Below are 19,453 nucleotides of genomic sequence, written 5' to 3'. Positions count from 1 at the left end.
AAAAATGTGCACCAGCACCGCCCGGCTAGCTTGTGGAATCTTTAGAGGTCTACTTCCCTAGACTTCTCTACCATCTGAGAAGAGGCGGGTTTTCCCAGCCTCATGCAGCACAGACCCATTCCTCTAAGAACACTCAACAGACGAAGCACCTGGAGCCCAAGAGTCCCTACCGCCACCCACGATGCTCATTCACAGGAAACCTAACTTCTTATTCCCCACCTGTCCTTCACCATTGAATTCATTTTCATATCCACATCATGTTCTGGTGTCTCTGTTGATTTTTCAAAAAGAATTTACACTATTACAATTCATTACTGTCTTTTCAGAGCATTTCAGAGATACCAAATTCTTCTCCACAGGAAAAAAAAAAAATCCAAAGTGGAAGGACAGTCATAACTTAAAACACCTGGTGAGGCATTGGACTTTACAGCAAGTTTTAAAGGGAAAACACGAAAAGGGCATCAGAGGCAAGCACTTGGGCTCTGGTCTTAGCTCAGGCTCCTGATTACAGCTATGGGTTGCTAAAGCCTCAGAGGACTCCTCTGTCTGCACCTGATCTGGACAGAATCGTTAGCTGGGCATGAAGCAAACCACTGATGATCAAATTTTCAATAACTACTGTCAGTAATCTTCTACCTTAAAGCAAAGGAATAGAGTTAATTTCATTTTCTTACCTGCTGGAAAAAATTATTCTCTTTAATGCCAGAGAAATTTCCATAAGACAAAACCATTAAGCTGTGGCTGCCTTCTCCTTCTCAGTGTCTACTCCTGGTAAACACAATTCCCAATGACCAGGGAAGTATGGACTGCATCCTGTATCTTTTTTTTTAAAATATTCATTTATTTATTATGTGTACAACATTCTGCCTCCATGTATGCCTGCAGGCCAGAAGAAGGCACCAGACCTCATTACAGATGGTTGTGAGCCACCATGTGGTTGCTGAGAATTGAACTCAGGACCTCTGGAAGAGCAGGCAATGCTCTTAACCACTGAGCCATCTCTCCAGCCCTGCATCCTGTATCTTCATGACATAATGCATCAAGCTCCTAGAACCTGTCTTGTGAAATGCCCTGCTGGGTTCCCCATTTCACCCTGTATTCACCTTTCGGATGGGACCCTGGGTAACTATCATCACAATTTCAATGTTATCGTCCTTTATACATCAGAAAGTGTAACTGGAAGACCCAGTAAAAATGTCCAGCAAAGAAGTTCTTAATGTACACGATGGTTTTATCTCCATGGCCCTTAGCTTCATTGTACTTTAAATATTTTCTTTTGAAAAGGTATCCTAAGGAGAAGGCTTACGTTTGGAGGTAACAAACATCACCAATTCTTTAAAACAAACATTCTTGACAAATACTAATAGAGCTTTTCTGAGAGTAAAACAATCTGTGCAAAGCAGCACCACTAGAGAATATTCTCAAAAATCAAGCAGTATTAGCATTCTGTAACAGAGAGTTTGTCAGCAATATCTGTAATAAAAGACAAAGCTAGAACAGATTTAAGTTTCAGGCTGAACCTTCTAAGTAGAAGAAAACAATCTTCTTTCAAAAACGCACAATTTCATGTATGTAAACAATGTCTTGATCATATCCACATTCCAACTCCCTACCTCCTACGTCCCCTGGACACCTGACACATCCTTCAGCAAACAAATAATCTTAACAATTACAGCAGCTAAATGCAAAGCACTACATTCGTGACTTTAACTACCCGATTTAGTTCTCACGACTATCTTCCGAGATAGGGGGGCTAATGACACGGGCTGGTAGTCCAAGCAACTAGGAAAGCTGAGGTAAAACGATCACAAGTTCAAGGCCTGCCTGGACAACAAAATGAGTTCAGGAACAGCCTAAGCAGTTTAAGTGAGAGCCTGTCTCAAAGTAAGTAAAACAAGGGCTGGGAAGAGCTGGTGATACGGTATTTTACACCTTGGTGCTAAGGAGACAAACTCAATCCCAGAACCATAAAACCAAATAAAAATCTACACAGCAGTTGCTTCTGATGAGAAAAGTGAGGGGCAAGATACTAAACAACTTGCCTACAACTGCATAGCTCTTCACAAAGTCTACCAATAAATAAAGGAAACTGAACCACTGTCTCCAACCTTGAAGACAACAAGAACAAGTTGTGAGAGCTGGCAGACAAAGCTGATACAAAAAGTGCAGCTACTAGACCATTGTGCTTTGACACTATGCAATCTTAATAAAAAATTGAGAAATAAGCTGTCTCCTATATTAGTCTTCTCTAAGTTTGCTTAGGCCAAAATCTCCTCCCCAAGGTCCTTGGACTCCCCAAAGGGCAGGGAACCCGGTCTGCAATTGGGGGAGGGGAGATATGGAAGGCGGTGGCGGGAAAGAGACAGAAATCTTTAATAAATAAATAAATTAATAATAATAACAAAAAAAAAAAACAAAACAAAAACCCCAAAATCTCCTCCCCATACACAATGAGCTTCTGGATCTGCAGGTGCTAAAAACAATCCATTCTAGAGCACTCACACCGAAGTCATTTCTGGTCCAGTGGATGAAGGTGTCACCCTAGAGTCTACGTCATCAGCTACATTCATTTGTTTGATCTGTGTCTGGTTTTGGTTTTTTGAGACAGGGTTTCTCTGTAGCTTTGGAGCCTGTCCTGGAACTAGCTCTTGTAGATCTGCCAGCCTCTGTCTGCCGAGTGCTGGGATTAAAGATGTGCAGCCGGCTTCTCATCAGCTACATTCTATCATCTCTCAATATTAAACATTCTCCATTCTAAGATGTCTATGCATGGCAAATATATATATAAATGACTTTCTGAAGCATCTCCAGGCCATGTGCCTGAGGCGCTGGAGACAGACTTGGGGTCCTCTACTTAGAGGATGAAGGTGAACTGGAGCTCAGTGAGAAAGAAGAGTGTGCCAGAGTACAGGGCCCTAGGTAAAATCTCCAGCACCAGAAAACAAAACAGAGAAACCAAAAGGAAAATGAGGGAGTCTCAGAGCAGGTGAATGCAAGTCCAAGGTCAGCCTGGGCTTTGCTAATTAACAAAAGAAAAAATTAGAGAACTACACTTCCATTCCCAAGGACTGGAGTAAATGGGACTGGCAGACCTCCTTCATGACAAATATAAGTTTAGGCCCTATATAGGGCCCCGAATTATGATGGTGCAATTTAGGCTTTTCTGACTTTACAATGTCAAAAAAAAAAAAAAAAAAAAAGTCTCCCATTCAGCAGAATCTATACTTGCAAGTTTGGTCTTTTCTTGGGTTAGCAACACTCAGGGACATTCTTCCCGTGTCAAAAGTGAAGGCAAGAGATCTGGAATTATGAGTTCTGGAAGAGTCTTCCTAGTGGTGACGGAACAAAGGACACTTTGGAGGCTAAAAAACAGATGACACGAAACACAATCCCTGAAAGGAGGACAAGGACTCAGGTGGGGCTAAGCAGTCACAGCTTATGGCCTGTGGGCCTAGGACTGCAGCAGCTGATTGCCTGGAATCTCAATACAAGAGGGAACCAGAAGGCCAGGGTGCCTGACCTGAGTGAGATGCCAAAGCTCAAGCAGAGGTTTGTGGTACCCAGGAGAAAGTATGCACGGCAGATCACAAGAGGGGACTCTGAAAAGACTGCAGAACAGGGATTAGAAAGTAAAAATATTACAGAGTTCTTAAAAAATACTTGCACAGAAAATATACAGAAGAATTAAATATACACACACACACACACACACACACACACACACACACACACACACCGTTGCTACAGAGGACCCAGAACTCTAACATAAAAGAAAATACAAATAAAATGAAAGATACCATCATGAACAGGCAAGCCACAGACTGAGCCACAGAAAAAGCTAAAATTTAGTAAACAGACAACTAGCTGTTTTGAACAAAGGAAAATATGTGCATGACAGAGTACTCAATTATCAATAATTGCCACAAAGGTAAAGTTCAAACCACAAGAGCTACCCCCACTAGACCACAGTGGGGACGGACGATGCAAACCGGTCTCAGACTGCCTGCTAATGAGAGGGTATGTCAGTCAGTTTTGTGTCCCTGTAACAACTAAGCCAGGGAAACACCTTAAGGCAGTAGTTCTTAACCTGTGGATCATCACCTCATAAGACTATCTGAAAACACAAATATTTACATTATGATTCATAATGGTGAAAAAAATTAGTTATGAAGTAGCAACAAAATAATTTTAGGGTTGGGGGTCACTACAACACAAGGAACTGTATTAAAGGTTCGAAGTATCATGAAGGATGAGAACCACTGCCTTAGGGAGATCCATTTGTTGTTGGTTGTTTTATTCTTTTGGCTTTGGGGGGGGGGTGCCACACAGCTCCCAAATAAATCACACATGGTGTCTTACTCTTTCTTACGAATGCCCAGCCTTAGCTTGGCTTCTTTCTAGTCAGCTTTACTTAACTTAAATTATCCTTTGCCTCTGGGGCTTTTTCCTTTTCTCACTTCTGTATCTTACTCTCACTCTCACTCCATTGCTGAATGACCCTTCTAGCTGCTCCTTCAACTCCATCTCTCTCTCTCTCTCTCTCTCTCTCTCTCTCTCTCTCTCTCTCTCTCTCTCTCTCCCACCCTCCCTCTTCCTCCCTCCCCAGATTTCTCCTATTTATTCTCTTCTCTCTCCTTGATCCTGTCTCCTGTCTTGCTTTTGGCCAGTCAGTTCTTTATTGAAACAATCAGGTGTTTTATACAGACAAAGTAACATAGTGTCACAGAGTAAACCAAATACAACATAAAAGAATGCAACACATCTTCGCATTATTAAACAGATGTTCCATAGCATAAACGAATGTAACACATCTTAAAATAATATTCGATAACATATAATTATTTTAGATTATGGTTTCATCCCACCATGTATATAGCACTATATACAGTTAATGTCATCAGAAGGCACCTGACAGAGACCCCCATTCTCCTCTTTTAACATCCAGAAGGTAGAGGATAGTGATGCCCATATCAGGGTGATCAACCGTAAATAGTTCTCCTGGTAGATGAACCTCCTCATCTCTGGGGGCTTTCTTGATCCAATCAGGCTGATAGGTTAACCACCACAGACTGTAAAATGGTAAAGCCACCTCAGAAGCTGTCTATCTCAGCAGTTCCACTTCCAGGATTCCCTGAGGAGAAACAGGAACTCTGCCTGTAAGAAGATACAGTCTACAATGCTCACTGCAGATTGTTATTCACCACCGTCAACAGCTGGGAACAGCCCTTCCACAACAAATCACACAGTATCATTCTAGCTTGCAGCTGGAAGAAAAACAAAGAACTACCATCATGTGTAACACAGGAGAACCTCAAAACATCACCCAAAAGTGCACGCTACCATCACGAGTAACACAGGAGAACCTCAAAACATCACACAAGAGTGCATGCTATCATCACGTGTAACACAGAACCTCAAAAAAATAATCACACGAGTGCACTCTGTCATCACGTGTAACACAGGAGAACCTCAAAATCACCCAAGAGTGCACTCTACTATACTTCTTTAACACAAACTCTACAGCAGACAAACTTAATCTTTTTTCTGTGTATACTTGGTGTGAGCACCTGTGCACGGTGACGTGTGTGAAGGCAGACATTGATCAGGTACCATCCTCTATTGCTTTCCAGACCTGAAGCTTGCTCTTTTATCACGACTGGCTGGTCATCAAGCACCTGGGACCCACCTGTGGGGTTACAGTCACGTACAGTCACACTTGGCTTTTACACAGAGGTTAGCGACCCAAATTCAGGTCCTCACCATTGTTTAGCAAGATTATGCTGAGCTACTCTACACAGCCTTCAAAACCATTTTATAGTGTGTGTGTGGGGAGATTAAAACATTGACTGAAGGGAGGGAAAAAAGAAAAAATCTGAAGGAGCACAGGGATCCTTTGGACTGATGGGAACTGTGAATTACATGATCTATAAATAGTCAAAAGTACAGAGCTGAAGGTGGACTATGGTGGCTCAGGCCTGTAATGCCAGGGTGGAAGGTGAAGATAAGGGATCAAAGACCGCCTGATATATGAGACAGGCTAAAAAACAAGAAAGTATACCAGGCATGTTTGTATTTTACTGCATGTATATTGTTCTTCTGGTTCTTCTCATGCTTTTTTTAAATTTTTTAACAGGAAAACAATGACCAAAATCTGTGATTCTGTCTTCTTCGTGCCTGCCCACCCTTTAGAACGGTTCTTTCCAAACTCTGGACTGAAGATCGTGTGTATCAAGATCACTGGCCCTCCTCTAACTTACCAAACCAGAATTTCAAAACCCATAATACTCTCAAGTGCAGGAGCTTTTAAGAACCAATGTTACAGTGATGCATAATAACAGGATGAAGAGAACACATGGGATTTAGATTGTACACAGACAATCGGTGCTGTCTAGACTACAGACAGGCATCACAAACAGAATAAATCTAACCGCTATTTTAGTGCTAAACTGCTTCTTGCTACATTATCTTCTCTGTTCACGTTCAGTTTTCTACTAAATTGCTCCTGGGAGCCCCAACTCCAAATTTTAGTTTTCAGTCATTGACCTATTCTAATTTCTCACTAACCCCAATTCAAACTGCTTTAGTTTGGATTAAGAATGTCCCCCGGGGCCAGGTGGTTTTATCCCCGCAGAGGCTGAGGCAGAGGCAGGTGAGCTTGAGACTAGCCTGGTGTACAGAGCTAGTTCCAGGACAGCTAGAGCTGTTACACAGAGAAATGCCGTCTTGAAAAACCAAAAAGAATGTTCCCCAGTCAGGAACATGGCAGAAAAACCCACAGAAACTACTAGCCTCGCTCATGAAACTTGAGAGTCCTCCTGATAACAGGAGCAGAGGCTGTCTATCCCCGGTGTTTTGACGGGCTCTTGGGAACCTAATTCTCATGCTGGATTGTCTTGTCCTATCTGAATATTAGCGGCGGGGGAGAGGGGTGCGTTTGGCTTTATGGCAACTTGATATGCCATGTTTTGCTGAAGCCCATGGGAGGCTTGCTCCTTTCTGGGAACTTCTGGGCTATTATGAAGGAATAGTGGATTGGAGGGAGGGGGTGAAGGAAGGGGGCAGGGAGTGGAAGACTGTGGTCAGGTGTAAAAAAAAAAAAAAACAGTTCCCTAAAGGCCTAGGCGTTAAGGACCTAATCTCCAGGTAGCAGAAGCTTCAGAGGCAGGTCTGGGGAAGGTCCTTAGAGGTCACCAAGGGCTTGCCCTCAAGGGGAATTGTGAGATCTGATCTCTTAAGCTTTTGGTCAAAAGATGGGCAGTTTTACTCTGCCACTTACTGCCACATGATGTGTGATATCTCTACAAGCTAGACACAATGGGGTCATCAATCACAGACTAGACTTTCCAAAACCATGAGCCAAAGAAACCTTTCGTCTTTATAACAAAATAATTTAGGTCCTGTGTTACAATGACAGAAAGCCGTCCTTCATCGTCAGTCTCCTCTAATTCCTGACTTTTCTCCTTAGTGCTTTATCTTGGCACTGTGTCCCCCCCCCCCCTTCAATGTCATTCCTTTCACTGCACAGTCCTGTCTACTTCCTTTAAGGCCAAACCTAAGTTCCTCTTCTCCATTCAACTCAATCACCACCAGACTGTGCACTTCCTCTCAGCGCCTGAAGCCCTTGCTTCTGATGGACGTACTCATTTCACTGAAGCCCGGCATCTCCATCTTCCTGACTCATCAACTCCGTACCCTGGAGAACCCTCCACTGGGGGCAGCTGCAAACTCCCAGCACTCTCCAAGGTTCTCCTCTCAGGGCCTTAAGCATTAAGGGGCTGCAGGGTGAGCTCCAGAGGAAGAGGAAAACGCACTGGCTCAGTGATACTCTGTTCTAGAGTTGAAAAAGCCTTCATGCTTCCTCCATGTCTGCTGGGAGGACCAACAAAGACCCTGAACAAGAGCAGATTTATGGCCAGTGGCATTTTAATTCCCAGCACTTGGGAAGCAGAAGCGGGAGGATCTCTGTGATTTTGAGGTCAGGCTGGTTTGCATAATGAGTTCCAGGACAGCCAGGACTATAGAGAATAAGACTTTTGAATGACGGTAACAGGTAAATATTTTTAAATGTTTATATTTTTGTTTCCATGACTTTTTATTCTGAATGCATTATCATTTAGAAACTATGGTTATTTGCCATAGTTCATGATTTTCAACAATAAACTAATGCCTCCCAATTGTATATATACCATGATCAGGCTTTGATCTAGACCTGATGTCAATGACATCTTGACTGTGTCCTTACTTAACTGTGTATACTCAAGCTCAGCATTGCCCTCTCGAGTGTATGGATGGAACTCTACTCTGAACTAGCCTATCCTCAACTTCTACCACCTTCAGAACCAACCCAACCAGGGACTGAATTTCTTGCATTTCCATTCTACCACAAACTCCTTGATTCAGACTCCTTCGTATAGACTCCTTATCCGTGATCACGATCTCCCGGTGAGGAGCCAGACAGGCATGTCTCATTTACTCACTTGTCTTGCCATAGAAAATAAGTACTGAGTAAGGTCTCCAATCTTCTTCCCTCCAAACTATTCTTTTTATTATCTCTATGACCACTTTTCTAAAATGTTGGACAGTTCTACTTCTCTATGTATACAGCCAAATAAAAATTCAAACCACTCTAATACGACACCGAAGACTCGTCGTCTTCATTTTTTTATACTCATTCAGAAAACTCAAACTTTACCCTCCTTTAAGCATACTATGCCTTTCATTTTTAATAATACAGAGTAAACAGTAACCCAGCCCAGCTTATTTTATTCTTATGAGCTCCCTTATAGTATTTAAAGCCACTAGCTAACCCTGTGCAGAAATTAGTGAAGAAACAATCAGACAACACAGCTAACTTTCAATTAGCTATTTTCACAGCCATATTAACATCTGCATAAACTAAAAAGAAAAGTGGAAAAGATATACTTCAACTAAATGCTTTCTTTCTTACAGTAACAACAAACTCTGTTTCATTGTTAACTTACAGATTTATGACTTTCAATGCACACTTGATTCAAACTTGTTCATATTTGTCTCCTGGACTGGGGGGCTTTTTTATAATTTTTTAAAAGATTTATTTACTTATTTTGTTTACAGTGTTCTGTCCACTTGTATGCCTGCAGGCCAGAAGAGGGCATCAGATCTCATTACAGATGGTTGTAAGCCACCATGCGGTTGCTAGGAATTGAACTCAGGACCTCTGGAAGAGCAGTCAGTGCTCTTAACCACTGAGTCATCTCTCCAGCCCCGGCTTTTTTGTTTTGCTTTGTTTTTCAAGACAGGGTTTCTCTATGTAGCCCTGATTATCCTAGAACTTGCTCTGTAGACCAGGCTGGCCTTAAACTCAGAGATCCACCTGCCTCTGCCTCCAAAGTGCTGGAATTAAAAGTGTGTCCCACCACCGCCTGAACTTTTGCTCCCCTTCCCTAGTGTGTTTTCTACTTGTTTCTCCTGCCTGTCTTCTCTTCACAAGAGCATCACTGCTTCTTTATGCAACATTCTTAGGTGCACAACACTTAAAATTTACAAAATATTTTCATATACACTAACTTGGTTACTATAAAATCACTTCGACATGTAACAGTATAGATGTGTATATATAAACAACCATGTGGAGGACTGGAGAGATGGCTCAGGTTAGGTTAAAAGGACTGACTGCTCTTCTGAAGGATTCAGGCTCAATTCACAGCAACCACATGGCAGGTGATAACTGTCTATAACTTAAAGATCTGACACCCTCACACAGACATACATGCAGGCAAAACACCAATGCACATAAAATTAAAACGAACAAATTGTATTAAAAACCATGTATAGTGACAGCTGTCTTGGTACTTTCTTGTGTTTTATCTTAGCTCTGAGACCATTCTGAGCTCGGTGATTCATCTAACAATGCTGTAATCCCCTTGCATCCATCACCACCTGCCCTGCCCAAGTCTTCTTTAGTCTAGGATAACTTCGGCCTGCCCCAATGCGACCCCAGTGCATTTCCTACTAAACAACATTTCAAAATTAAAGTCAACCAAATTAATATTTTAGGGGTGACCAAAACCAACCTTCCAATTTTAAAGAGCAAATCTTCATAGCAAAACATCCCTAGTTTTTCTTGAAAATCATTTTTCCTTTTTAAAAGACATTTTTAAATTTAATTTTCTTATTTTATGTGTATATTTTTATTTGTGTGTTTTGCCTGCATGTTTGTCTGTTTGTGTGCTATATATGTCCATGGTACTGAAGAATGCCAGAAGAGAGCATCAGATTCCCTAGGATTGGGGTTATAAATGGTTTATGACCTGTACTAGAAATCGATCCTGGGTCCTCTGGAAGAGCAGCCACTAAGCCTAACCACCGGGCCATCTCTCCAGCCCACTTTTCTGTCTGTTCAAAATTTTGTTATGGCTATGTCACTCTTAGGCTGGAGTCAAACCTGTGCTCTTGCCTCAGCCTCTGAATGTTAGGATTATAGGCTTGTCTTTCCATGCTCCTAAAGCCCCAAAAGTCAGGGGTCTGAGGCAGGAAGATCTTGAGTTCACACTAGGCTACAGAGATTCAGGGACAGCTTGAAGCTAGAGTTACAGACAGGCAGACAGACACACACACACACGAGAGAGAGAGAAAGAGAAAGAAAGAGAGAGAGAGAGAGAGAGAGAGAGAAAGAGAGAATATATATAATTTAAATACGACTTACAAATTCTCTCAAGGTACTTACATACATATACTCCTTATGCAAGGAGTTAAAAGTACTTCATAAGCCCTAAATTAAACTATTAAGAGATGTTTTTAATATCCTGAGATATATGCAGGATTAATGATCAAAAGACTAGAGCCCTGGTCCCAAATCCACCACATAATAGCTGTCTTGGGAAAGTCACTAAATGTCCTTGAGTTAATTCATCTGTATAAATTGGATAATGCCACTTACCTTTCAGAATTGTTAGCAGCTGAAGTGAAAGAACAGCTGTAAAATAACAGCTAAAAAATGGTGACCTTTTGACAATTACTATCATGTACAATACTGTTTTTGTTTTCAGAACCATGCCCAACAACTCTCAATATATCAGACTTCCTGGTCCAACAGCAACCATGATAAACGCCTTCAAGGAAGCCATCTATATAACTTTTGGATCCCCTTCCTGGGTCACAAGTCAGGTCCTATAAATAGAATCTGGAATATCTTCCTCCATATGTATTACCTCTATGCTTCATGAAAACTCACCACGGGATGCTCCTCAAACTCCTCCTTGCTGGCTTGGCCTAACTACCTGGCACCAGCTACACATCTGGCAACTTTCACTACAGTCTTTTCAATCACTTAAACACGTAAAATGAAACGTCCTTGTGCTGATCAAAGTGATCACAAGAGTCAGACTATAGCCGTGTGCAAACATGAGATGCTCTAGTTAATGTTTAGATATCCTTTAGATCAGTTTCCTAGGGGATCAGCTCCCAGGATCCCCCCCATACAGAATGCACAGATGCTCAAAAGTACACTTATTCAAAATGGTGCAATATTTGCATATAATCTATATACATCTTTCCATTTCCTTTTTTTTTTCTTTTTTAAAGGTAGGGTTTCACATAGCTTAGGCTGGCTTTGACTTTCACATAACTGAGGATGACCTTGAACTTGTTATTTTCTTTCTTCTGCCAGGTTTAAAGATGTACCTATCACACCACTTTGTGTGCATGCTAAGCAAGCACTCTACAAATTGGCTGCAGGCTCGGCTGCTCTATAATACTAATAAAAGCAGTGTGGAATCGCTGTTATACTGTATTATTGGAGGAAATGACAGGAAAAGAGTCCATACATATTCATTACAAATATGCTTTCTCCCATAATATTTTCAGTGCAAGGTTGAATCTAAGGAAGATGAAGAACCTGGGACTTAGAAGGGCAAACTACACTTACAAGACAATACAGCAGAGAAGGGCCAAGTGACTGATGTTTACATAGTATCCTAAAGTACAGTAACAAAGAGGCTTGGGGAGGTGGTGGCAACAAGTCCAGGGAGGCTGCAGCAGAGCAATGCAGTTAATAACAGGTTGTGTTGCAAGGCAGATAAAGACTCCAAGGAAGGTGCTGAATGGGTGACAGCCTGTGGCAATCTGTCTGAGAGAGGTGTAGTCCTCTAATCTCTCTTCCATTGATAGGATCTTTCCTAGATCCTCCCTTAATTTAAGGAGATAAGAGAGGCTCATAGAAGACTCCTTTGCATCACTGTTTACTAGTGTAGATTTCTTTTATAGATGAAATTTCTTTTACAAAAAGACAGCTCTTTAAAACTATCCCAGTGTCAGCAGTTTTTCTAAATATGCCAAAGAAGTGTATTTTAGGGTGGCATATTTTGGTTCTCCACAGTGTTAAAACGCATATATGAATGTGTGGAAATGGAATAGTGTAGTTGGTCTCTGAAATCATTTATCTGAATTGTTCACCTACAGATCAAGGCAGGGAACTAATCTTCACTTAAACTACCCAAGTAAAATTTACCCAGTATTACCATGTGCAAACAATCTAGACTCATTACCCTTCCAAGATCACCTCTGCTCTATCCAAATTCAAAGGCCCCTTTCCTCCTGAAAACTAAGCCAGCTGGCCAATGCAGATGAAGAGTTTATTATGTTTTATACTGTCCCTCGTATTCGCAAACATCCATACCGAGGATAAGACAGCATTCTGTTCCACTCAGCCCATGGACTCTAACGACAGACCATTGTTAATATTTGCTAGCACACATACTCTCTTCAATCCAAAATAAAAAAACTGATCTAATGTCTATTATACCTTAATGATAGTATTTTTGATGACTTCTAAAATTATATTTAACTAAATAATGTATTCACATAATTAGAATATGTGAAGATATAACAAACCCAAAGAAAACCTGTTTTGCTTCTACAGATTCCAAAAATATGTCATAAATCCAACAAGTGTTCTATAAAACATGATAACATCATTTTGTTTATAATAATCAAAAGATTGGGAGCTGGTCAATTTTCAAACATTAAAATTCTATAAAAGTGGAAGACAACTATAACCCTAACAATTTTTGATGGTTCCAGGTGACTCTCGGGTAACTTTAGTGATTCTGAGCCTGCTAACAATAGATAGTAATTGTCACCATCTTAACAGAACATGTTAAACCACAAGGTCATAATACTAGCTGGGCCTGAGATACAGCAAATTAAAAGAACTCTACATCTTGAAGTTGGAATTACACAAATTTATCACTAAAACCTAGTAGTTTAATGAGCAAAGCTACAAAACCAATTCAATTGATAAGGCCAGCGAGGTGGCTCAAGAATGACTGCCGACTTGAGCTCCACCCCCAGGACTTACACAGTAGAATGACTCCTGCGAGCTGTCCTCCAAGCACAGGTCAGCCCAGGCATGCACTTGCTTATACACACAGTGCAGCAAATAAGTAAACTGTTGATGAGAAATTAACTTATAGAAAATAGAATTCGATGATTTTTATCATGATTCCATTAGCACAAAATAGTTGCAATCAACAATGGACCTTATAAACTTGATGTCCTTATCTAAACTCACTTAGAAAGCTCTAGAACTCAGAATTTCTTCAGAATACCTGCAAAGCAGCAAAACACCTTTCCATTCTAGAATAATGAAACTGGAATGAGGGTTTCTAGGAGAAAGAGAATTTTCTTCCCAGACCCAATGTTTGGTACTAGGGTCTATTAAAAAAAAAAAAAGCAATAAACAGATGAGCAAGAGAAAGAGGAATGACACACAAATTTCTAATTTGCATGCATGGGTGCCACACAAAAGATGAAGTCAAAAAAAAAAAAAAGGCCAGAACCGAGTAAGTAACTGGTGGAGTGCTGACCTGGTGTGCTTGAGGCTCAGGATGGATTCTCAGTCAGCACTGGGGATTGGAGGTGGGGCAGGCTTACAATTTTGAATGACAGAAAGAAACAGGGGCTTGAGAAACTAGGGGTGAGGGTAATAGGTTATGGGAAGGTGAATAGAGGAGATGCATTTCAGAAGAGAGACTGTCTCATACAGGCAAAAGTATCTCAATAAGAGCCTCAAAAGACATGTGGCATCCCCAGAGTATGTGACACTGTGGTAATATGGGAGAAGGTGGATGGATCACCCATTATCTCCTAAATCCAGGTAGGGCAGATAAAAGAGCCTTCAGGAGGCTGAATAACTGTTTATTTCCCTAAAAGATTTTCTTTCCAGATAGATAAATTTCTCCCACACACTAGGACAGCTTTTCAGAGCTACTCTTTGCATGAACGGCCACTCAGAAGAACCACCTGGAAACATGCCAAAAGAGCACACTTTGGGGGAGCACTATTTAAATGTCCCCCCACCACTCAGAGAAATGTACATATCAACTCTAACTCGATATGTAGATCCAGTTAATGTCCATGATAAGCCAAGACAGAACAAAAAACATAAGCATGCCATTTCCTCCAAATGCCCATTAAGGCAAATAATTGTTTGTATATTTATCTAGGATTTAAAAAAAAAAGTCTGGAAGAATGTAATAATAGCAAGGGAAAAAGAAAGAGCATACATCCTAATTAAACCTAACAAAACACAGAAAAGAATGCCTAATATTTATTGTGCCCTTATGCACATAGAATCCTCACCAATATGCTCTAAGATAGGTACTTCCTTTTTCTTTTCTTTGAAATAGGATTTTACCATGCAGCCCTGGCTGGCCCTTAACCAGCACTTACCCTGCTCCCTGTCCCTACCTCCCAAATGCTATGATTATTGATTACTAGTGTACCACACCCAATCAGAGCAGCTTCACTTAAGTGGCTGAAATACAACTCCTGTCTCTGTTACAACTATAGCATAAATTATGTTTTCACAATTATGTAATTCTACTTCCTTTTAAAGAAACTAAAATCCACTTTAACATAAGAAAAACACCACACTTAGAAAATAATTTTCACACAATTCACTTAAAAATACAAAAACCCTTTTGAATTCTAAAAGTCTCAACTAATTTTAGCACAAAAATAGAACATTAGTTTAATCTAAGATGCTCATTTAATATTTTAGTCTAGATGAGTTTTGTCTCGAAAGGAAACAATTAGCATCTTCACTGATAATGCAGCACATTTTTAACTTTTAATAAAAGCTTGTGCAGTTTTGCATCACGTATAAAGCCTTCAAAGTTCTCTATCGTTACAAAGGAACAATATCACAAATAAGCCAAAAATTATTTATAGTTGGCACTAGAAGGCTTTAGAAATAAACAATACAGATGTGATAAAGTAGGAAAATAACTGAACACTCCAGAGTCAGGCCCACCAATCCTGGCTCGGATAGCAGCTAGCAATTTAGTCCCTTCAAATGCTCTGGGCCTTGGTTTCCTAATCTACAAAATAATCATCTCCACCTTCTCCTCTTCCAGCTCTGAAAGAAATGACTCACCGGCATCTCTTCCCCAAGCCTCTCATTCTCATTTTGTGTAAGTTATTACCATTACTTCACAGCCAGTAAACTTGCTTGAGGTCCACACTCCTAGGAAACGGCCCACTCCAAACAAGGTGAAAAGGGAAAGAAAGCCTCCCTTCCCCACTAAGGGTTTGCCACAGATGGTTCGCGAGGTGAATGATGTAGAAGCCATTATAATGTCAAAAGGTGTTAGGTTTCAATATTTTAAGCTGCTGTTTTGTATGCCAGTACATTCTCCCTAAGGACAAATAGTAAAATTCAAGGACAATGGGAGAAAAATATATAATTATTCATTACTTATTCAAGTACTTAGAAGGTCAATTAAAAACATTAGCACCTTTTTGCAGAAATGATTGAATTAGCTGGCAAGATCTGCTCCAGAATTTTTTTCCCTAAATTTTAAGTACTCTCTAATCAAATGAGTTTTCATATTGTAAACCACTGACAATTAAACAAATGTATGAAATAAGTAATATATAGATGTGACATAAAAAAAAAAGGGTAAAGACTAATGATGCTTACTCCTTTCAATGGAAATGAAAATGGTAATATGCCTGCAGGACAGCTCCAAAGGTGAACTCTGGACAACAGCCATTGCCTCATGTTTGTGTCTCGCTTCCGTTTCTAAGGCAGTCTCAAAATCGGACCATGAATACGAGACAATATGTTAAGATTAAAGTACGCATCCGACCGAGATTTCCAGCTGTTAGAGCACTCTTTCTAATACCAGCATCTTTCCTATTTCAATACTGAAAGAAAAACCATTTTAAAACTTCTATAGAACATATAGCTCAATTTTACAAGGCCTTGTAAAGAAGCAGGGAAAAGCAAGCATGACTTATTAGTCTTCTAGGATAAACGTCAGAAAAATCACAATAGTACAGTCCAGCCTAATGTTAACTTTGAAAGAAGCAAGCCTCCAGTGTGGATGGAGAAGCTGCTACAAACATTTAAATGTGTAGTTTTAAGAATGTCCAGGAAAACTGCTAAGTCCCCAAACCCATCAAGTACATACAAACAACTGAAAATCCAGGATCACCGACAAAGTCCAACAGCAAGCCACCTTTTGCTTGGAACGCCAAAATGTCAAAACCTCGTGACTGATTTCCCCAAACCTTCAAAATTGAGAACCAAACCAAGAGGTACTTACGCTGTTTCTTAGCATCCTTCTGTCAATGCAACTCCCTCTCCACAAAGTCAGTCCGCTTCAGCTAGTCGGATGCTCAAACCCAGCACCAAAGAATCATTTATTAAGAGTCCAAGGACTTGAAGCGGGGTCTTCCTTGCGACCACCTCCGCATCCTGTACTAACCACCCCAGGTTAACCCCCAGGAGATGCTCCAGTCTTTTCCCGCATCCACGCTCCCCGGCTCCTTCTTTCATCTCCCGGTAGACCTTTTACCGTCGACCTTGAGGACCCTCAGGTCGGAGCTCTGGAGCTCCAGGTGAACTAGCTGGTTCCCTCTTCCCTTGCACTGGGTACCCGACGACCTCCCCCACCCAGTCCCCGAGACCCCGATGACGAATGCCCTCCAACCAGCCCCAGATGACCCCTTCTTCCCCTTAGGTGCCCTGACTCCAAACGAAAAGCAATTCCTCAGAAACGTACCGAGAGCCTACTGCGCGCAAGCTCCCACTACGCGCGGTCCCGTGCGCAGGGGCTCAATGCCCCGGCTTGTCTTCCTCTTCCCGGTCGCTCCATCCCGGCCCAAGGGCCGTGCTGCCTCGCCGAGGTGCGGAGGCGCCCGCCCGAGAAGGATTGCGCTGGGCGCGGGGACCCGGGCAAGGAGAGGCTGCCGCTTGCGGGAGCTGGGCGACCGCGGGGGACACTCGGCGGCCGGGGCACGCGGGGCGGCCTCATCCAGGGCACCTGCGGCAAGGCAGGACGAGCCGGGGCAGCGCAGTCAGCGACAGGGCGAGTCCGAGCGTTCGCCGAGTCCCGTCCTCCGCTCCTGCCCGGCCGGCCAGCGCAGCCTCGCTTCCTCCGGACGGAGCCCGGGGACCCCAGCTCGGCCGGATGCCCCCGCCAGCCCCCACCCCTTCCCGGCCGCCTCCCCCTCGTCACCCTCTCCCCTCCCCCCGCCCCCCAACCCCCCACCGGAATGGAAAATACCTCCCGGGGCGGGGGGGGCGGGGCCACGCCTCTCTGAAGGGCAGCCTACCGTGACCAATGGCAGGCGGAGCTCTGGAGGGGCGGGATTCCCGTCGGCCAATCCAGAGGCGGGTAGGAGAAGGCCCGAGGAGGGAGGCTGGGAACGAGAGAGGGGAGGCCGGCGAGTCAAGGAGGTCCGGCCGCGCGGGTGCGTGCTGTGCGCGGCTGCCATTTTGGAGTAGGGCAGCTGCGACAGTGGCCGGGTTCGGCCGAAAAGGGAGGAGCCAGTCAGGTGGGAGAGAGGCTGTCACGTGGCGAGGTGGGCGGAGTAAAGCCGGCTAGGGCTCGAGGGGAGGGGGCGAGGCCGGCGAGTCTGGGAGGCTGGCGGGGGGTCACGTGGCCGCGGCGAGCGCTCGCGGTGGGCACGAGGGTGGAAGGTCAACCTGAGGTGCGGGTGGGAAGTAGCTTTGTTCCTTTGGACTCCGTTAGAGAGACTGAGAGGAAATTGCTGAATGGAGGTGACGAGTGCCGGGTAGGAAAATGTGAATGAGTCTCCCCAGCTCCCTCCAGCATGGAGCCATCCAAGTCACTGAATTCCAATATTCACGGGAAACCGGGCGCCTCATTGAATTCAACTCTTCCGTCCAGCCTCTCAGCTGCCACGAAGATGACTCATACCCTGGGGGAGGGGTGTTGTAGCTCCCTCTGTGAATCGCCCCCGCTATCGAAATGGCTGCGAGGACAGAGAAAGTGTATCTGGGTGATTGTGATGCCCGCGAGACTCCTCAGCTGGCCTTTTAGAAACTTGGTCACCATTCATAAACTAACCGACCACTTGTTCTTAGAGATACCTGCGATCGCTTTCCAATACTCATCCCGTTTACCTCATGATTGAAATACAGTCTCTTCTTCCTGCGAATCTACGGATAGTGATCCTCCTTTTATCAGGAACATCCTCATATCCAAGTTCAAGGGTCACCTTTTAGTCCTGTTTATTTGGAACAGTCTCACAGCCTAGGAACTCAATGTGCAGCCCAATCTGGTCACTATTAGTCGTGTTCCTACTTTAGCTGCTCAATATTGGGATTAGTGACCACTTAGTCTTTAAAGTCTTGCCGTGGAGACTGCAAACTATATTTTTTTTTTTTTTTTTTTTTTTTTTTTTTGGTTTTTCGAGACAGGGTTTCTCTGTGGCTTTGGAGCCTGTCCTGGAACTAGCTCTTGTAGACCAGGCTGGTCTCGAACTCACAGAGATCCGCCTGCCTCTGCCTCCCGAGTGCTGGGATTAAAGGCGTGCGCCACCACCGCCCGGCCAAACTATATTTTTCTTGAAGGCTTTTCTTAGATTCTTTCGACCCCCACCCTGCCTTAGCACTGTACACCCTCAGATTGTCCTTTTCAGTTATTTTTAGTGTCTGTTCTCTATTGACTCTTTGAAAGTCCCAGGGTCTGACCCTCAGACCACACTTTGTATTGTATACTAGCTGATCTAACCATTCAGCTAGAATCAACAGTTGGTCAAGGGGGTCCAGATGTGCTTACGTAAGGGACTTTTAGACCCTTGACTTGTCTATTGGAGTAATATTCCCACACTGGAACTCATACCTTCTGAAGTTCACAAAGCCTGCCCCTCCTGTTGTCCTCTTCCCCAGAGCTCCGAGAACCCGAGAACCATCCTCTATCCACTTTCTTACTACTCCAGCATCTGTATCTGCTATAGATTGGATCTGCCATGTTCTCCATAGGCTTACAAGTTACTCTTAGTCCCTGGCATAAAGGTGATGGATTGTGGGAAGCTTTAGGTTATTGGGTGCCCTCACAGTGCGTTGTGAGACACCCCCCCCCCCGTCTCTTTCTTTCCCTTCCTGTCCTTGATGTGAGGAGTTTTGTTCTGCAGTACAGCCCTACCCTCTTCCAGTTAG

The 19,453-nt window shown here is 43.0% G+C and overlaps 1 protein-coding gene across 1 annotated transcript in view; it reads right to left on the bottom strand.

Annotated features, from left to right (window-relative positions):
• Socs5 (suppressor of cytokine signaling 5) overlaps positions 1-17,116 on the bottom strand; it is a 39,836-nt gene extending 22,720 nt beyond the window's left edge. The window contains exon 1 of the mRNA XM_005354708.3: positions 17,049-17,116. The gene's annotated coding sequence lies outside the window, so the exon portion shown is untranslated. The remainder of the gene's footprint in view (positions 1-17,048) is intronic.
• Between the last annotated feature and the right edge of the window lie 2,337 nt (positions 17,117-19,453).

This window comes from Microtus ochrogaster, chromosome 16 (assembly GCF_000317375.1).
Source record: "Microtus ochrogaster isolate Prairie Vole_2 chromosome 16, MicOch1.0, whole genome shotgun sequence".
In the NCBI taxonomy this organism is placed as follows: Eukaryota; Metazoa; Chordata; class Mammalia; order Rodentia; family Cricetidae; genus Microtus; species Microtus ochrogaster.
The sequence above is the reverse complement of the archived record's forward strand: the minus strand, read 5'-3'. Positions and strand labels throughout refer to the sequence as shown.